The sequence below is a fragment of the Narcine bancroftii genome, chromosome 1 (assembly GCF_036971445.1).
Source record: "Narcine bancroftii isolate sNarBan1 chromosome 1, sNarBan1.hap1, whole genome shotgun sequence".
NCBI classification, from domain to species: Eukaryota; Metazoa; Chordata; class Chondrichthyes; order Torpediniformes; family Narcinidae; genus Narcine; species Narcine bancroftii.
Window position 1 is genome coordinate 469,617,042 of NC_091469.1, and position 17,786 is coordinate 469,634,827.

General features: G+C 40.5%; 1 protein-coding gene across 1 annotated transcript in view; it reads left to right on the forward strand.

Annotated features, from left to right (window-relative positions):
• Nucleotides 1-17,786, forward strand: part of ptprn2 (protein tyrosine phosphatase receptor type N2) — a 1,138,884-nt gene that overhangs the window by 418,500 nt on the left and 702,598 nt on the right. The gene's annotated exons all lie outside the window — the stretch shown is intronic.

Below are 17,786 nucleotides of genomic sequence, written 5' to 3' on the forward strand. Positions count from 1 at the left end.
AGGTCTATTTGGATACAAAGGCATTTTCCACGAAATGTTAACTTTTCCACCTCTCATAGTCTATTTTGTTGCATAATTCAATTAAATGATTCAAAATAGGTGTATCCTTAGTTCCTGTTAATAATTTTTAATTCTATTTATAAATAAATTCTTGCATATGAATTTTACTTAATTCTATTTTAACCCAAGTTAAAGATTTCTCTAAATCAGACATTCCATTAATAAACTTCAACTGGGCTGCTTTATAATTATTCTTGAAATGCAGAAGTTGTAAACCTTCTACTTCCAACTTCCAGGTTAATTTTACTAAACAAACTCTAGCCATCTTTCCTTTCCATAAAAATGTCCTAATAATTGAATTCAAATCCTTAATTTTTTTTTTAAAAAGTATATCCCAAGGAATAGACTAAAAAAGGTATTGAATCCTTGAAAAAAATTTCATTTTAATAGAATTTACTCTACCCATTTAGGTTATAGGTAAGTCATCTATTTAAATCATCCTTAATTTTTTTAAATAATGGTAAATAATTCAATTTATATGAATTATTCAAATATATACAAATTTTTATCCCTAAATATTTAATTCCATTATCTGACCATCTAAATTGAATAAATGTTTTACATTGAGTATAATTCCCATGAACCAACGGCATAATTTCACTTATGTCCCAATTAAATTTATAACCTGATATTTCACCATATTCTTTCAATCTCGTACATAAAAACAAAGAATTTATCAAATTTGTTATATAAACCAAGACATCATCAGCAAATAAATTAATCTTATATTCCTCACTACTAGAATTTATTACCTTAATATCTTGCCTTATTAATTCTGCTAAAGGTTCAATTGCTAAAACAAATAAGCATCCATGTCTAGTTGATCTAGTCAATGGAAAAGCTGAAGAAATTTCACTTAGTTACAACTTTAGCAGAAGGGTTTATATATAAAATTTTAACCCAATTAACAAACATTGATCCAAACTAAAACTTTTCTAATACCTTATTAATACCTTCCAATTCCATTCTAGTCTGTCAAAAGGCTTCTCAGCATCGAAAGCTAAGACCAATGCCAATTCCAACTTCCTTTAAGACGCATGTATTAAACTAATTAATTTAGCAATATTATCTGAAGAATGTCACTTTTTAACAAAACCAGATTGATTCATGTGAATTAAATTTGGTAAATATTTAGTCAATTTGTTTGCTAGAACTTTAGCTATAATTTTATAATCAACATTTCATAAAGATATTGGACTATAAGATTCAGTTTTTAATAAATCCCTGTTTCAACACCCCCATAAAAGGAGGTATTATCAAATCTTTAAATTTCTTTAAAAAATTTTGGCAGAAACCTTCCTCCCCTGGGCACTTACCACTTTGAAAAAAATTAAGATCATTAATAATTTCTTGAGCTGTAAATGGGCATCTAAGTCTAGCTGATCTTGGCAATTTAAAGAAGGAAGATTAATTTCACATAAAAAGTTATTAATCTTAACTTCATCATTATCAGATTGAGATGTATATAAATTAAAGTAAAAATCTTTAAAGGAATCATTTATTTCTTGAGTTTTATAAATATTTTTAAAAATCCCCTTTAATAGCATTAATAGTCCTTGTTGTTTGTTCCACCTTCAATTGCCAATCCAAAACCTTAATAATACTTCTGTCTAGATTTTTCAATTAATTTTTCATTTTCTATAAGTTTGTATTGAATTATAGTATAATTTTAACAGGTGCCACCGTCAGTTCACAGACTTACCTGAGATATCGTGGGCTAGAAGTGCTGGGCACCAAAGTGCAGCAAGTGGATCAGATGAAGCCCCTACCTAATGGCTCATAGCTTTAACCTGCTGGTCCACAGGACCAGAAGCTGTTCACTAATGAGCTCATTAACAGGCAGGGAATAAAAGGTCTGTGTGTGTGTGCAATAAACCAGTCTTGAGTTGACTACCTTTGTGTGTGTGTTTGCCTTTATTTATTAGCACCTACCATAGTAGCTGCTACAATTTCTTCTTTATTAAATCTCGTTTTTTTCTTCAGATATATTCCTTTGCAAATTTTTTTTTAAATTATTCTTTCTTTTTCTAATTTATCTAATTCTGCAAGATAATCTTCTTTAATTTTAGCTGAATAACTTAACATTTGACCTCTTAAATAAGCTTTCAAAGCATCCCATAAAATAAATTTATTATCCACTGAATTAGAATTGTTATCCAAATACTCCTGAATTTGTCTTAAATAATTACAAAAATCAACATTTCTTAACAATAAAGAATTAAATCTCAATCTATAAAACTATTTTTCCTTATCAGAAACTACACATGAAATCAAAAGTGGTGAATGGTCTGATAAAATCCTAGCCTTCTATTCTGCATGTGTAACTCATCCTTGTAATTAAAAAAACATATCTATTCTTGAGTAAGAATCATATCTATGAGAAAAAAAGGTTTTTCCTTCCCTTTGGCTTGGCTTCGCGGACGAAGATTTATGGAGGGGTAATGTCCACGTCAGCTGCAGGCTCGTTTGTGGCTGACAAGTCCGATGCGGGACAGGCAGACACGGTTGCAGCGGTTGCAAGGGAAAATTGGTTGGTTGGGGTTGGGGTTTGGGTTTTTCCTACTTTGCCTTTTGTCAGTGAGGTGGGCTCTGCGGTTTTCTTCAAAGGAGGTTGCTGCCCGCCGAACTGTGAGGCGCCAAGATGCACGGTATGAGGGGATATCAGCCCACTGGCGGTGGTCAATGTGGCAGGCACCAAGAGATTTCTTTAGGCAGTCCTTGTACCTCTTCTTTGGTGCACCTATGTCTCGGTGGCCAGTGGAGAGCTCGTGTATAACACGATCTTGGGAAGGCGATGGTCCTCCATTCTGGAGACATGACCTACCCAGCGCAGTTGGATCTTCAGCAGCGTGGATTCGATGCTGTCGGCCTCTGCCATCTCGAGTACTTCGATGTTGGTGATGAAGTCGCTCCAATGAATGTTGAAGATAACTGGATAGAATGTACACGTTCCTTTATACTATTCATTCAAGTATGAAGAGTTTCTTGGAGATCCTTGTTCACTTCATCATCAATTTCAATCGATTCTTGACATTCTTGAGCCTTTTGAACTTGACTCAATCTCACCTTTTGAATAGATTGACTTTGAATTTGATCCTGTCTAATATTATGCAAAGAATTAGCAAATTCCAGAGCTTCATCTTCATCAGTGAAAAATTGTGACTGATTTTTTCCTGAAAAAAATTTAAGTATGGCTAGGTATCAAAAAGAACATTTATATCCATTTTTCTAAAGAACTGATTTTGCAGGATTGAATTCTTTTCTTTTAACAATAGACATAATTAAATCTGTATCAAAGAATACTCTATTGTTTCCCACTATTAAAGGACTTAGTTGTTTTCTGACATATTGGACTGCCAATCCTAATATCATTTCTTTATCTTGATAATGTAAACATCTAATTAAAATAGAGGATGGCACTTGTCCTGGAAATGGTTTCTTTCTGTTAGCCCTATGTGCTCTATCCAGTTCTAATCCATTTGGAAAATTTTCAGGGCCCATAATCTCTGGAATCCATTTTTGAATGAATGTACTAAATTGGGACCTTCAAAATCTTCAGGCAGTCCAACAATTTTAACATTATGTCTGTGGCTATGGTTCTCTAATAGGTGGTTTATTTTATAATAGGTTTATAAAATTTAAACCTTAACTAGGTAATTTGCTTTAAAAATATTGTGCAGCATCATTCCACTGGTCAGTGGGATGGTTGGTAAAGGACTATTGAGGCAATCAGACTTGGAGTAATCTTATACAACGAGTCAAGTTCAAAATCTACATTTTTGGTGGAAATTCAGGGATAGTCTCATACACGAGTTGTCTTATACGCCGCAGATATGGTAATTAACTGGATGCTTGAATTCAAATATCTCTATTTAGTTTGTATATTTAAATGATTAAATATCTCTGGATAAAATATTATTTTTGGTTATAGTGATAATTAAACAACAAAATCTCACTGCTTCCATCATGGAAAAGGCTGGCCTATTTATTACTCCTGAGTTCATTGACCTTTTCCGCTAAACTGCTGAGAGGATAGTCAGGGATGAGTAATAGATGCCACAGATCTTGCTGGCAATCTCTACTTCCTCTGAAAGAGTAAAGATTTAAAAAACTCAATGCACTACTTTGGCCATAATAATAGAGTGGGACCCGTACACAACCTTCCAGCTGAATTATTTCTTAGTGCGCATGTGGTCGGGTAATAGCAGGCCATCTGTATTGCTGATAATTGTATTGCACTGGGTGAAAGTGCTCTTGCATTAGAAGAGAAGATTAAAACTGGAGGAAGATTTGCACAATAGCCCTGATAAATAATGCTGGAGATGGTAGCCTAAAGAACCAATTAGAGAAGAATTGCATGTGGAGGGGTTGACTTACACTTGATCAATTTGACGGTTCACCCTTGTAGAACCTGGTTGATTTTTAATAAGATAGAAATTGGGCAGATCCCAAAGTGTGCGATCAATCCATCCTGCCAGTTTAATTCATAGCAGTGAACGTAAAAGTCAGCCCCCAGAAATCGAACCAGCAAGATACACATGCAGCTGTCAGAAAGGTGAAGGCAGGCGGAAGAAATGTACTGTAGCGATCACAGGTAGAAATTCAAACATTTTACAGACAGTGTGGCCACATGCTCCCACAGAAACAAGGAGACCAGAGTCCTCTGTGCTGCAAATGGAGGATAGGCCATTGAGACATAATTGAGGATGTTGAGCCCAATTTCAGACCATTTCCATCAGTCCAGTATCTTCTCTCTCTTAAATCCCTGCAGCCTTTTCCTTCTCAGATGCCAATCAACTTCCTCCCTTCCTGCTCTTGGTCTCCTATGCCTCATTCTCTTTAGTCACATGCCCATGCCCAAGTGGAAGTCCCTCCAATGCTGCATGCTAAATCTTGAGGTTATGCATAGTGCTGGCTGCAATGTGCTTGCTCTGATTTTACTGTGACGACAGAGAGTGCAATAATCATGAGAGCAGCTGGAGGACAATCCTGGTTTGTCAACCATATCATTAGCTTTATCTTCCTGGAAACATTATCAAAACTGATAATGGACTGGGTGTCACTACACTGATCTTCTGTAACCATTCATGTTAAAACCTTGCTCTTGAATGAGTACCAAATAGACCTCAGGCAGTTAAAACTGAAGTCCTGACCACAAAGTACCTTGATGGTCCTTTGATTGTTCAGGCTTCAAAGTCCTCTTCATTGCTTCAAAGTCAGGTAAAAACAATTAGAAAATATAATCATTTAAAAAAAAGTTAATTAATAAAATAAGTTCACCGATTTAAAAATGTATTATTTTAACATAAACATAATTTAATATAAAGAGGAAACTGCATGCCTTCATTCTTCTTTAGTATGAAGATTAACGACCCTATTGAGTGCAGCACACAGCATACAGCACACATGCCTTCATTCTTCTTTAGCATGAAGATTAACGATCCTATTGAGTGCAGCACAGAGCATACAGCACACATGCCTTCATTCTTCTTTAGCATGAAGATTAACGACCCTATTGAGTGCAGCACACAGCATACAGCACACATGCCTTCATTCTTCTTTAGCATGAAGATTAACGACCCTATTGAGTGCAGCACACAGCATACAGCACACATGCCTTCATTCTTCTTTAGCATGAAGATTAACGACCCTATTGAGTGCAGCACACAGCATACAGCACACATGCCTTCATTCTTCTTTAGCATGAAGATTAACGACCCTATTGAGTGCAGCACACAGCATACAGCACACATGCCTTCATTCTTCTTTAGCATGAAGATTAACGACCCTATTGAGTGCAGCACACAGCATACAGCACACATGCCTTCATTCTTCTTTAGCAAGAAGATTAACGACCCTATTGAGTGCAGCACACAGCATACAGCACACATGCCTTCATTCTTCTTTAGCATGAAGATTAACGACCCTATTGAGTGCAGCACACAGCATACAGCACACATGCATTCATTCTTCTTTAGCATGAAGATTAACGACCCTATTGAGTGCAGCACACAGCATACAACACACATGCCTTCATTCTTCTTTAGCATGAAGATTAACGACCCTATTGAGTGCAGCACACAGCATACAGCACACATGCCTTCATTCTTCTTTAGCATGAAGATTAACGACCCTATTGAGTGCAGCACACAGCATACAGCACACATGCCTTCATTCTTCTTTAGCATGAAGATTAACGACCCTATTGAGTGCAGCACACAGCATACAGCACACATGCCTTCATTCTTCTTTAGCATGAAGATTAACGACCCTATTGAGTGCAGCACACAGCATACAGCACACATGCCTTCATTCTTCTTTAAAATGAAGATTAACGACCCTATTGAGTGCAGCACACAGCATACAGCACACATGCCTTCATTCTTCTTTAGTATGAAGATTAACGACCCTATTGAGTGCAGCACACAGCATACAGCACACATGCCTTCATTCTTCTTTAGTATGAAGATTAACGACCCTATTGAGTGCAGCACACAGCATACAGCACACATGCCTTCATTCTTCTTTAGCATGAAGATTAACGACCCTATTGAGTGCAGCACACAGCATACAGCACACATGCCTTCATTCTTCTTTAGCATGAAGATTAACGACCCTATTGAGTGCAGCACACAGCATACAGCACACATGCCTTCATTCTTCTTTAGCATGAAGATTAACGACCCTATTGAGTGCAGCACACAGCATACAGCACACATGCCTTCATTCTTCTTTAGCATGAAGATTAACGACCCTATTGAGTGCAGCACACAGCATACAACACACATGCCTTCATTCTTCTTTAGCATGAAGATTAACGACCCTATTGAGTGCAGCACACAGCATACAGCACACATGCCTTCATTCTTCTTTAGCATGAAGATTAACGACCCTATTGAGTGCAGCACACAGCATACAGCACACATGCCTTCATTCTTCTTTGGCATGAAGATTAACGACCCTATTGAGTGCAGCACACAGCATACAGCACACATGCCTTCATTCTTCTTTAGCATGAAGATTAACGACCCTATTGTGTGCAGCACACAGCATACAGCACACATGCCTTCATTCTTCTTTAGCATGAAGATTAACGACCCTATTGAGTGCAGCACACAGCATACAGCACACATGCCTTCATTCTTCTTTAGCATGAAGATTAACGACCCTATTGATTGCAGCACACAGCATACAGCACACATGCCTTCATTCTTCTTTGGCATGAAGATTAACGACCCTATTGAGTGCAGCACACAGCATACAGCACACATGCCTTCATTCTTCTTTAGCATGAAGATTAACGACCCTATTGAGTGCAGCACACAGCATACAGCACACATGCCTTCATTCTTCTTTAGCATGAAGATTAACGACCCTATTGAGTGCAGCACACAGCATACAGCACACATGCCTTCATTCTTCTTTAGCATGAAGATTAACGACCCTATTGAGTGCAGCACACAGCATACAGCACACATGCCTTCATTCTTCTTTAGCATGAAGATTAACGACCCTATTGAGTGCAGCACACAGCATACAGCACACATGCCTTCATTCTTCTTTAAAATGAAGATTAACGACCCTATTGAGTGCAGCACACAGCATACAGCACACATGCCTTCATTCTTCTTTAGTATGAAGATTAACGACCCTATTGAGTGCAGCACACAGCATACAGCACACATGCCTTCATTCTTCTTTAGCATGAAGATTAACGACCCTATTGAGTGCAGCACACAGCATACAGCACACATGCCTTCATTCTTCTTTAGCATGAAGATTAACGACCCTATTGAGTGCAGCACACAGCATACAGCACACATGCCTTCATTCTTCTTTAGCATGAAGATTAACGACCCTATTGAGTGCAGCACACAGCATACAGCACACATGCCTTCATTCTTCTTTAGCATGAAGATTAACGACCCTATTGAGTGCAGCACACAGCATACAGCACACATGCCTTCATTCTTCTTTAGCATGAAGATTAACGATCCTATTGAGTGCAGCACAGAGCATACAGCACACATGCCTTCATTCTTCTTTAGCATGAAGATTAACGACCCTATTGAGTGCAGCACACAGCATACAGCACACATGCCTTCATTCTTCTTTAGCATGAAGATTAACGACCCTATTGAGTGCAGCACACAGCATACAGCACACATGCCTTCATTCTTCTTTAGCATGAAGATTAACGACCCTATTGAGTGCAGCACACAGCATACAGCACACATGCCTTCATTCTTCTTTAGCATGAAGATTAACGACCCTATTGAGTGCAGCACACAGCATACAGCACACATGCCTTCATTCTTCTTTAGCATGAAGATTAACGACCCTATTGAGTGCAGCACACAGCATACAACACACATGCCTTCATTCTTCTTTAGCATGAAGATTAACGACCCTATTGAGTGCAGCACACAGCATACAGCACACATGCCTTCATTCTTCTTTAGCATGAAGATTAATGACCCTATTGAGTGCAGCACACAGCATACAGCACACATGCCTTCATTCTTCTTTAGCATGAAGATTAACGACCCTATTGAGTGCAGCACACAGCATACAGCACACATGCCTTCATTCTTCTTTAGCATGAAGATTAACGACCCTATTGAGTGCAGCACACAGCATACAGCACACATGCCTTCATTCTTCTTTAGCATGAAGATTAACGACCCTATTGAGTGCAGCACACAGCATACAGCACACATGCCTTCATTCTTCTTTAGCATGAAGATTAACGACCCTATTGAGTGCAGCACACAGCATACAGCACACATGCCTTCATTCTTCTTTAGCATGAAGATTAACGACCCTATTGAGTGCAGCACACAGCATACAGCACACATGCATTCATTCTTCTTTAGCATGAAGATTAACGACCCTATTGAGTGCAGCACACAGCATACAACACACATGCCTTCATTCTTCTTTAGCATGAAGATTAACGACCCTATTGAGTGCAGCACACAGCATACAGCACACATGCCTTCATTCTTCTTTAGCATGAAGATTAACGACCCTATTGAGTGCAGCACACAGCATACAGCACACATGCCTTTATTCTTCTTTAGCATGAAGATTAACGACCCTATTGAGTGCAGCACACAGCATACAGCACACATGCCTTCATTCTTCTTTAGCATGAAGATTAACGACCCTATTGAGTGCAGCACACAGCATACAGCACACATGCCTTCATTCTTCTTTAAAATGAAGATTAACGACCCTATTGAGTGCAGCACACAGCATACAGCACACATGCCTTCATTCTTCTTTAGTATGAAGATTAACGACCCTATTGAGTGCAGCACACAGCATACAGCACACATGCCTTCATTCTTCTTTAGTATGAAGATTAACGACCCTATTGAGTGCAGCACACAGCATACAGCACACATGCCTTCATTCTTCTTTAGCATGAAGATTAACGACCCTATTGAGTGCAGCACACAGCATACAGCACACATGCCTTCATTCTTCTTTAGCATGAAGATTAACGACCCTATTGAGTGCAGCACACAGCATACAGCACACATGCCTTCATTCTTCTTTAGCATGAAGATTAACGACCCTATTGAGTGCAGCACACAGCATACAGCACACATGCCTTCATTCTTCTTTAGCATGAAGATTAACGACCCTATTGAGTGCAGCACACAGCATACAACACACATGCCTTCATTCTTCTTTAGCATGAAGATTAACGACCCTATTGAGTGCAGCACACAGCATACAGCACACATGCCTTCATTCTTCTTTAGCATGAAGATTAACGACCCTATTGAGTGCAGCACACAGCATACAGCACACATGCCTTCATTCTTCTTTGGCATGAAAATTAACGACCCTATTGAGTGCAGCACACAGCATACAGCACACATGCCTTCATTCTTCTTTAGCATGAAGATTAACGACCCTATTGTGTGCAGCACACAGCATACAGCACACATGCCTTCATTCTTCTTTAGCATGAAGATTAACGACCCTATTGAGTGCAGCACACAGCATACAGCACACATGCCTTCATTCTTCTTTAGCATGAAGATTAACGACCCTATTGATTGCAGCACACAGCATACAGCACACATGCCTTCATTCTTCTTTGGCATGAAGATTAACGACCCTATTGAGTGCAGCACACAGCATACAGCACACATGCCTTCATTCTTCTTTAGCATGAAGATTAACGACCCTATTGAGTGCAGCACACAGCATACAGCACACATGCCTTCATTCTTCTTTAGCATGAAGATTAACGACCCTATTGAGTGCAGCACACAGCATACAGCACACATGCCTTCATTCTTCTTTAGCATGAAGATTAACGACCCTATTGAGTGCAGCACACAGCATACAGCACACATGCCTTCATTCTTCTTTAGCATGAAGATTAACGACCCTATTGAGTGCAGCACACAGCATACAGCACACATGCCTTCATTCTTCTTTAAAATGAAGATTAACGACCCTATTGAGTGCAGCACACAGCATACAGCACACATGCCTTCATTCTTCTTTAGTATGTAGATTAACGACCCTATTGAGTGCAGCACACAGCATACAGCACACATGCCTTCATTCTTCTTTAGCATGAAGATTAACGACCCTATTGAGTGCAGCACACAGCATACAGCACACATGCCTTCATTCTTCTTTAGCATGAAGATTAACGACCCTATTGAGTGCAGCACACAGCATACAGCACACATGCCTTCATTCTTCTTTAGCATGAAGATTAACGACCCTATTGAGTGCAGCACACAGCATACAGCACACATGCCTTCATTCTTCTTTAGCATGAAGATTAACGACCCTATTGAGTGCAGCACACAGCATACAGCACACATGCCTTCATTCTTCTTTAGCATGAAGATTAACGACCCTATTGAGTGCAGCACACAGCATACAACACACATGCCTTCATTCTTCTTTAGCATGAAGATTAACGACCCTATTGAGTGCAGCACACAGCATACAGCACACATGCCTTCATTCTTCTTTAGCATGAAGATTAATGACCCTATTGAGTGCAGCACACAGCATACAGCACACATGCCTTCATTCTTCTTTAGCATGAAGATTAACGACCCTATTGAGTGCAGCACACAGCATACAGCACACATGCCTTCATTCTTCTTTAGCATGAAGATTAACGACCCTATTGAGTGCAGCACACAGCATACAGCACACATGCCTTCATTCTTCTTTAGCATGAAGATTAACGACCCTATTGAGTGCAGCACACAGCATACAACACACATGCCTTCATTCTTCTTTAGCATGAAGATTAACGACCCTATTGAGTGCAGCACACAGCATACAGCACACATGCCTTCATTCTTCTTTAGCATGAAGATTAATGACCCTATTGAGTGCAGCACACAGCATACAGCACACATGCCTTCATTCTTCTTTGGCATGAAGATTAACGACCCTATTGAGTGCAGCACACAGCATACAGCACACATGCCTTCATTCTTCTTTAGCATGAAGATTAACGACCCTATTGAGTGCAGCACACAGCATACAGCACACATGCCTTCATTCTTCTTTAGCATGAAGATTAACGACCCTATTGAGTGCAGCACACAGCATACAGCACACATGTCTTCATTCTTCTTTAAAATGAAGATTAACGACCCTATTGAGTGCAGCACACAGCATACAGCACACATGCCTTCATTCTTCTTTAGTATGAAGATTAACGACCCTATTGAGTGCAGCACACAGCATACAGCACACATGCCTTCATTCTTCTTTAGTATGAAGATTAACGACCCTATTGAGTGCAGCACACAGCATACAGCACACATGCCTTCATTCTTCTTTAGCATGAAGATTAACGACCCTATTGAGTGCAGCACACAGCATACAGCACACATGCCTTCATTCTTCTTTAGCATGAAGATTAACGACCCTATTGAGTGCAGCACACAGCATACAGCACACATGCCTTCATTCTTCTTTAGCATGAAGATTAACGATCCTATTGAGTGCAGCACACAGCATACAGCACACATGCCTTCATTCTTCTTTAGCATGAAGATTAATGACCCTATTGAGTGCAGCACACAGCATACAGCACACATGCCTTCATTCTTCTTTAGCATGAAGATTAACGACCCTATTGAGTGCAGCACACAGCATACAGCACACATGCCTTCATTCTTCTTTAGCATGAAGATTAACGACCCTATTGAGTGCAGCACACAGCATACAGCACACATGCCTTCATTCTTCTTTAGCATGAAGATTAACGACCCTATTGAGTGCAGCACACAGCATACAGCACACATGCCTTCATTCTTCTTTAGCATGAAGATTAACGACCCTATTGAGTGCAGCACACAGCATACAGCACACATGCCTTCATTCTTCTTTAGCATGAAGATTAACGACCCTACTGAGTGCAGCACACAGCATACAGCACACATGCCTTCATTCTTCTTTAGCATGAAGATTAACGACCCTACTGAGTGCAGCACACAGCATACAGCACACATGCCTTCATTCTTCTTTAGCATGAAGATTAACGACCCTATTGAGTGCAGCACACAGCATACAGCACACATGCCTTCATTCTTCTTTAGCATGAAGATTAACGAACCTATTGAGTGCAGCACACAGCATACAGCACACATGCCTTCATTCTTCTTTAGCATGAAGATTAACGACCCTATTGAGTGCAGCAAACAGCATACAGCACACATGCCTTCATTCTTCTTTACCATGAAGATTAACGACCCTATTGAGTGCAGCACACAGCATACAGCACACATGCCTTCATTCTTCTTTAGCATGAAGATTAACGACCCTATTGAGTGCAGCACAGAGCATACAGCACACATGCCTTCATTCTTCTTTAGCATGAAGATTAACGACCCTATTGAGTGCAGCACACAGCATACAGCACACATGCCTTCATTCTTCTTTAGCATGAAGATTAACGACCCTACTGAGTGCAGCACACAGCATACAGCACACATGCCTTCATTCTTCTTTAGCATGAAGATTAACGACCCTACTGAGTGCAGCACACAGCATACAGCACACATGCCTTCATTCTTCTTTAGCATGAAGATTAACGACCCTATTGAGTGCAGCACACAGCATACAGCACACATGCCTTCATTTTTCTTTAGCATGAAGATTAACGACCCTATTGAGTGCAGCACACAGCATACAGCACACATGCCTTCATTCTTCTTTAGCATGAAGATTAACGACCCTGTTGAGTGCAGCACAGAGCATACAGCACACATGCCTTCATTCTTCTTTAGCATGAAGATTAACGACCCTATTGAACTACCTCCATCTCATAACCAAAAAAAAGCATTTGAGGCTATCCCAACCAAGTGGTCAGAGGCAAAGCCTTGTGCCATCCATCTGGAAAATGATAAGGGGAACCATTAGGGGAGAGGTGAAGGGCAGATAGAACCAAATGGGGGATAGAATCTGGTTGATGAAATGTGTGAGGGTAGTAGGTGGATGGAACCTGGTGGGGCAGGGGGACGAAAATGGGTGATGAGGGCATCTATGAGACAGGAGACTAAAATGGGAATACTGGAGGCATGTTGGAAAGAGAGAAAGCAAGCAGAACACAGGTGGTAAGGCTTGTTATAAGGCTGAGGGGCCAGACTAAAAGCACCCTTGTACAATACCAGAAGTGGACATCGTTAGCAAGATCCAGTTGTTTGGTTCACGTCATCATGGCATACCAATGAGCCTAATGGCAACTCCAGGATGGGGTGAGAACTCAGCTGAAGCCTCATTTGACCTCCATTTTTTTGTGCTGCAGTGTACAGACACATAGATGTGGAGTGCAGATGACAGATAGACTGCAGGTTGACAACAGTTCTCTACAGATGTGCTCGTTTACTGTTAGCCTGATCCCACTGTTGGTCCTTATGATTATTTGACGCTCCATATTTTGTTCCTGCTTTTCCATTTTTCATTCCCCTGAAATGATTACCTCCTGGATTGGGTCATGTTATGCCTTGTTTTCATTTCACAGCTCTTTCTTCTATAGGGAATTTCATAACTAAAAGCAGTACAAGTCTACCCTGTAACATTGTTTGAGTCAGCTCTCTTAAAGTCACAGTACTCAGGCAAAGTTTGCAACCCTTCAATACTGTTATGTAGGTCAATGGTAAAATTTGAACATAAAGTGCTCTCCCTATACCTTTCTTGCCTCGACCAAGGCCTTTTTAGTGATAGGCCAGTTGCACACCAAACATTGTCCAGGCATGTTCTGTCCACATTAAGCAGGAAAAAGAGAACAAACTATTTAAATTCTTGTCAGTCCACTCTGTCTCCTGAAAAAAGTTCAAAGCCAGAAGCGTGATTAAATCGCTCCTCTTGCTGAATGCATCATTTTTGCTTGAATGCACTCTGGTTGCTTGGATGAGGGCAGCTACAAAAACACTTGAAGCATGACAGATTTCATCACAAAGCGGTCGAATTACCTGGCAGGTTAATTGGCTACCGTAAGTTGTCCCTTGTGTATCGGTGATGGGAGAATTAGGGGAGTTCGAACCATAGCGTCTTACACCATGGAAACAGGACCACAGGCCTAGATTGTCCATGCCAAACAATGTACTCTCCTGCTTTATTCCACTCCCACATTAGGCCAGACCCCTCCACTCCCTTCCCATCCAGGCAGTTATTTGGTGCTTCTTAAAGGAAGCTAATGTACCCGCGTCTTCCACTTTGGCAGCCCATTCCAAATACCCACCGTCCTCCGAGTGAAAAATTGTCCCTTCACATTTCTTCTAAATTCCCCCCCCACCCCCCTCACCTTGCAGCTGTGGCTCATCTTAGATACTCCTACTCTAGGAAAGAGACTGTCAGAATTCATGTTATCTACAGGTAAGTCTTTTATGATTTTATAGACCTCAATAAGATTCCCTCTCAACATCTAAGGAAAAAAAGCCTAGAATTTTCCAGTCTTTCATGATAACTCAACATCCATAATCCTGCCAACAACTTTGTAAACCTTTTGTATCCTTTCTAAGTATTGATCTTGCTATTATCCTAAACAAAGAGATCAATACTGCACACAATATTCAAAGTCTGGCCTAACCAGTATCTTGTATAGCTTCAACTTGATGTCCCTATACTAGGTGAATGGATGTCAATAATAGAGAATAGGTTATAGAGCACAGAACAGGCACTTGGGCCTACAATGTTATGCTGAACTATATAAACCCAGTCCACAACAGTCTAACCCTTCCCTACCACACACCCATAACCCTCTATTTTCTTATATCATGGGCCTAAGAGTCTTTTAAATGGTATTAGCCCCACCACCAGGCCCACCAATACATTCCAGGTACCTACCATTCTTTGCAAAACATTCACTTCTGATGTCTCCTTTAAACTTTCTTCCACTCACCTTAAACAGATGCCCTCTGGTACTTGCTGTTGTTGCCCTGGGGAAAAAATATTGGCTTCCACCCTATTTATGTCCCACATAATATATACCTAGATAAAGTCTCCTCTCTTCCTTTATCACTCAAAAGAGACCATAAGACACATTCTCCTATGCAGGCAACATCCCAGTAAATCTCCTCTTCCCCCACTCCAGAGCATCTCCATCCTTCCTGAAATAAGGTGCCTAGAACTGCACATAATACTCCAAGGGTGGTCTGTCTAGAGTTCTATGGTGCTGCAGCATTATCTCATGGCTCTGGAACTCCATTCCTCTACCAATGGAGGCTAGAACACCATACACCTTTTTAACCAGCCTATCAACTTGTGCGACAACCTTGAGGGATCTATTGAATTGGACTCTGAGATGCCTTTGATCTGGTATACTGCTAAGAATCCTGCCATTGACCACATGCTCTGTCCTCAAGTTTGGCTTTCCAAAGTCAATCACTTCAAACTTATCTGGATTTAACTTCAACTGTTATCTCTCCATCCAACTCTGCATTCTGTTTATATCCTGCTATAACCTATGCTAACCTTATACAGTATCCACAGCAGCTCCAACCTGCAAGTCATCTGCAAATTTACTGAACCACCCTTCCCCTCTGCATCACAGAGAGCAGAGGTCGCAGAACAGATCCTTGCAAAATGCCAATCACCATCCTCCAGGCAGAATACATTCCATCTATTACTACCATCTGCCTTTTGCAGGCAAGTTAATTCTGAATCCATGCAGATTCAGAATATGGATTCCATGCCTCATGACTTCCTGAGTAAGCCTACCACACGGGACTTTGACAAATGCCTTATTTAAATCCATATACAACACATTCACAACCCAACCTTCATCAATTTCTTTTGTCACATCCTTGAAAATTCTGTTAGGCTTGTGAAGAAGAACCTGCACCTCACAAAGCCATGCTGAGAAGGCTATGCTTCTCTAATTACTTGTAAATCCTCTCCCTAATAATCCTCCACTCATTTGTCCACCATTTGACACCGACTCACTGCTCTATAATTCCAGGATTCTCCCTATTACCTTTCTTAAAGAAGGGGACTACATTTACCATTCTCCAATCCTCCGGCACCTCCCCTGTGGCCAGGGAGGACACAAAGATCATCCCCAATGCCTCAGCAATCTTATCTCTCACAGGATGGATTTAGGAAGGCTGGGTCATGTTTGACAAGTTTACCTGAGTTCTTTGGTATATAATGAGTGAAGTGAATAGAGGGGAATAGTTGGATGTCGTTTCCTTGAATTTCCAGAAAGCATTCAATAAGGGGTCACATAAAACACATATGATAAGGATGCATAGGATTGAGGTAATATCTTGGAATGGACAGAGGATTGATGTACCATTGGAAGGCTGAAATTTGGGATAACTCTCAAGGGCAGCATGGTTAGAGTAGCGATTAGTGCAACGCTATTAAGGCACCAGCACTGTCTGTAAGCAGCTTGTACGTTCTTCCCATGTCTGCATGAGTCTTCCAGGTACTCTGGTTTCCTCCCACCTTTCAAAACGTGTGGGGGTTGAAGGTTAATTGGTGTATTTGGGTGGCACAGGCTCTTGGGCTGGATGGGCCTGTAACCGTGTTGCACAATTATATTTAAATAGGTGTTTCTCTGGTTGCAATCAGTGGTGAGTGGAGTGCCACAGGGGTTGTCGTTAGGCCAGCAACTGATCATGATATACTTTAATGATATGGAAGAGGGGCTCCAAAGAGAAAAGCCTTAGTACTGTTTTCATGAGGCATGTTCTCCAATCCAGGCAATATCCTGGATTTTCTGTGGTATTTTACACAGAGTTGTGGGTGCCTGGAAGGCATTGCCAAAGGTTGTGGTGGGGGCTGGAACAATCAGATCATTAAGAGACTCTTAAACAGGTTCATGGACAATAGAAAAGCAGAGGATTATGAGGTAGGGAGAGTTTCAATTTTTTGGGGGGTTAGGTATATATAGATCGGCGCAACATTGTGGGCTGAAGGGCCTGTACTGTGCTGTATTGTTCTATTATCTCAGGTCCTGGTAAATTTCCTCTGCACCCTCTCTAAACCATCTACATCATTCCTCAACGAGGTGACTAAAACTGCTAGCAATATTCCATATGTAATCTTACCAGACTTGAGATATACAACATTTTGAAGGGTGGATAGTGAGAAACATTTCCCCATGGAAGAGGAGTCCATAAGCTGAGGGGATAGGTTCAAGGAATGGGCTAGGTATTTTATAAGAAATTGAACATGAACTTTTTTTCCTCGTCTTCTTCGAACCTCTGAGCCCTTAA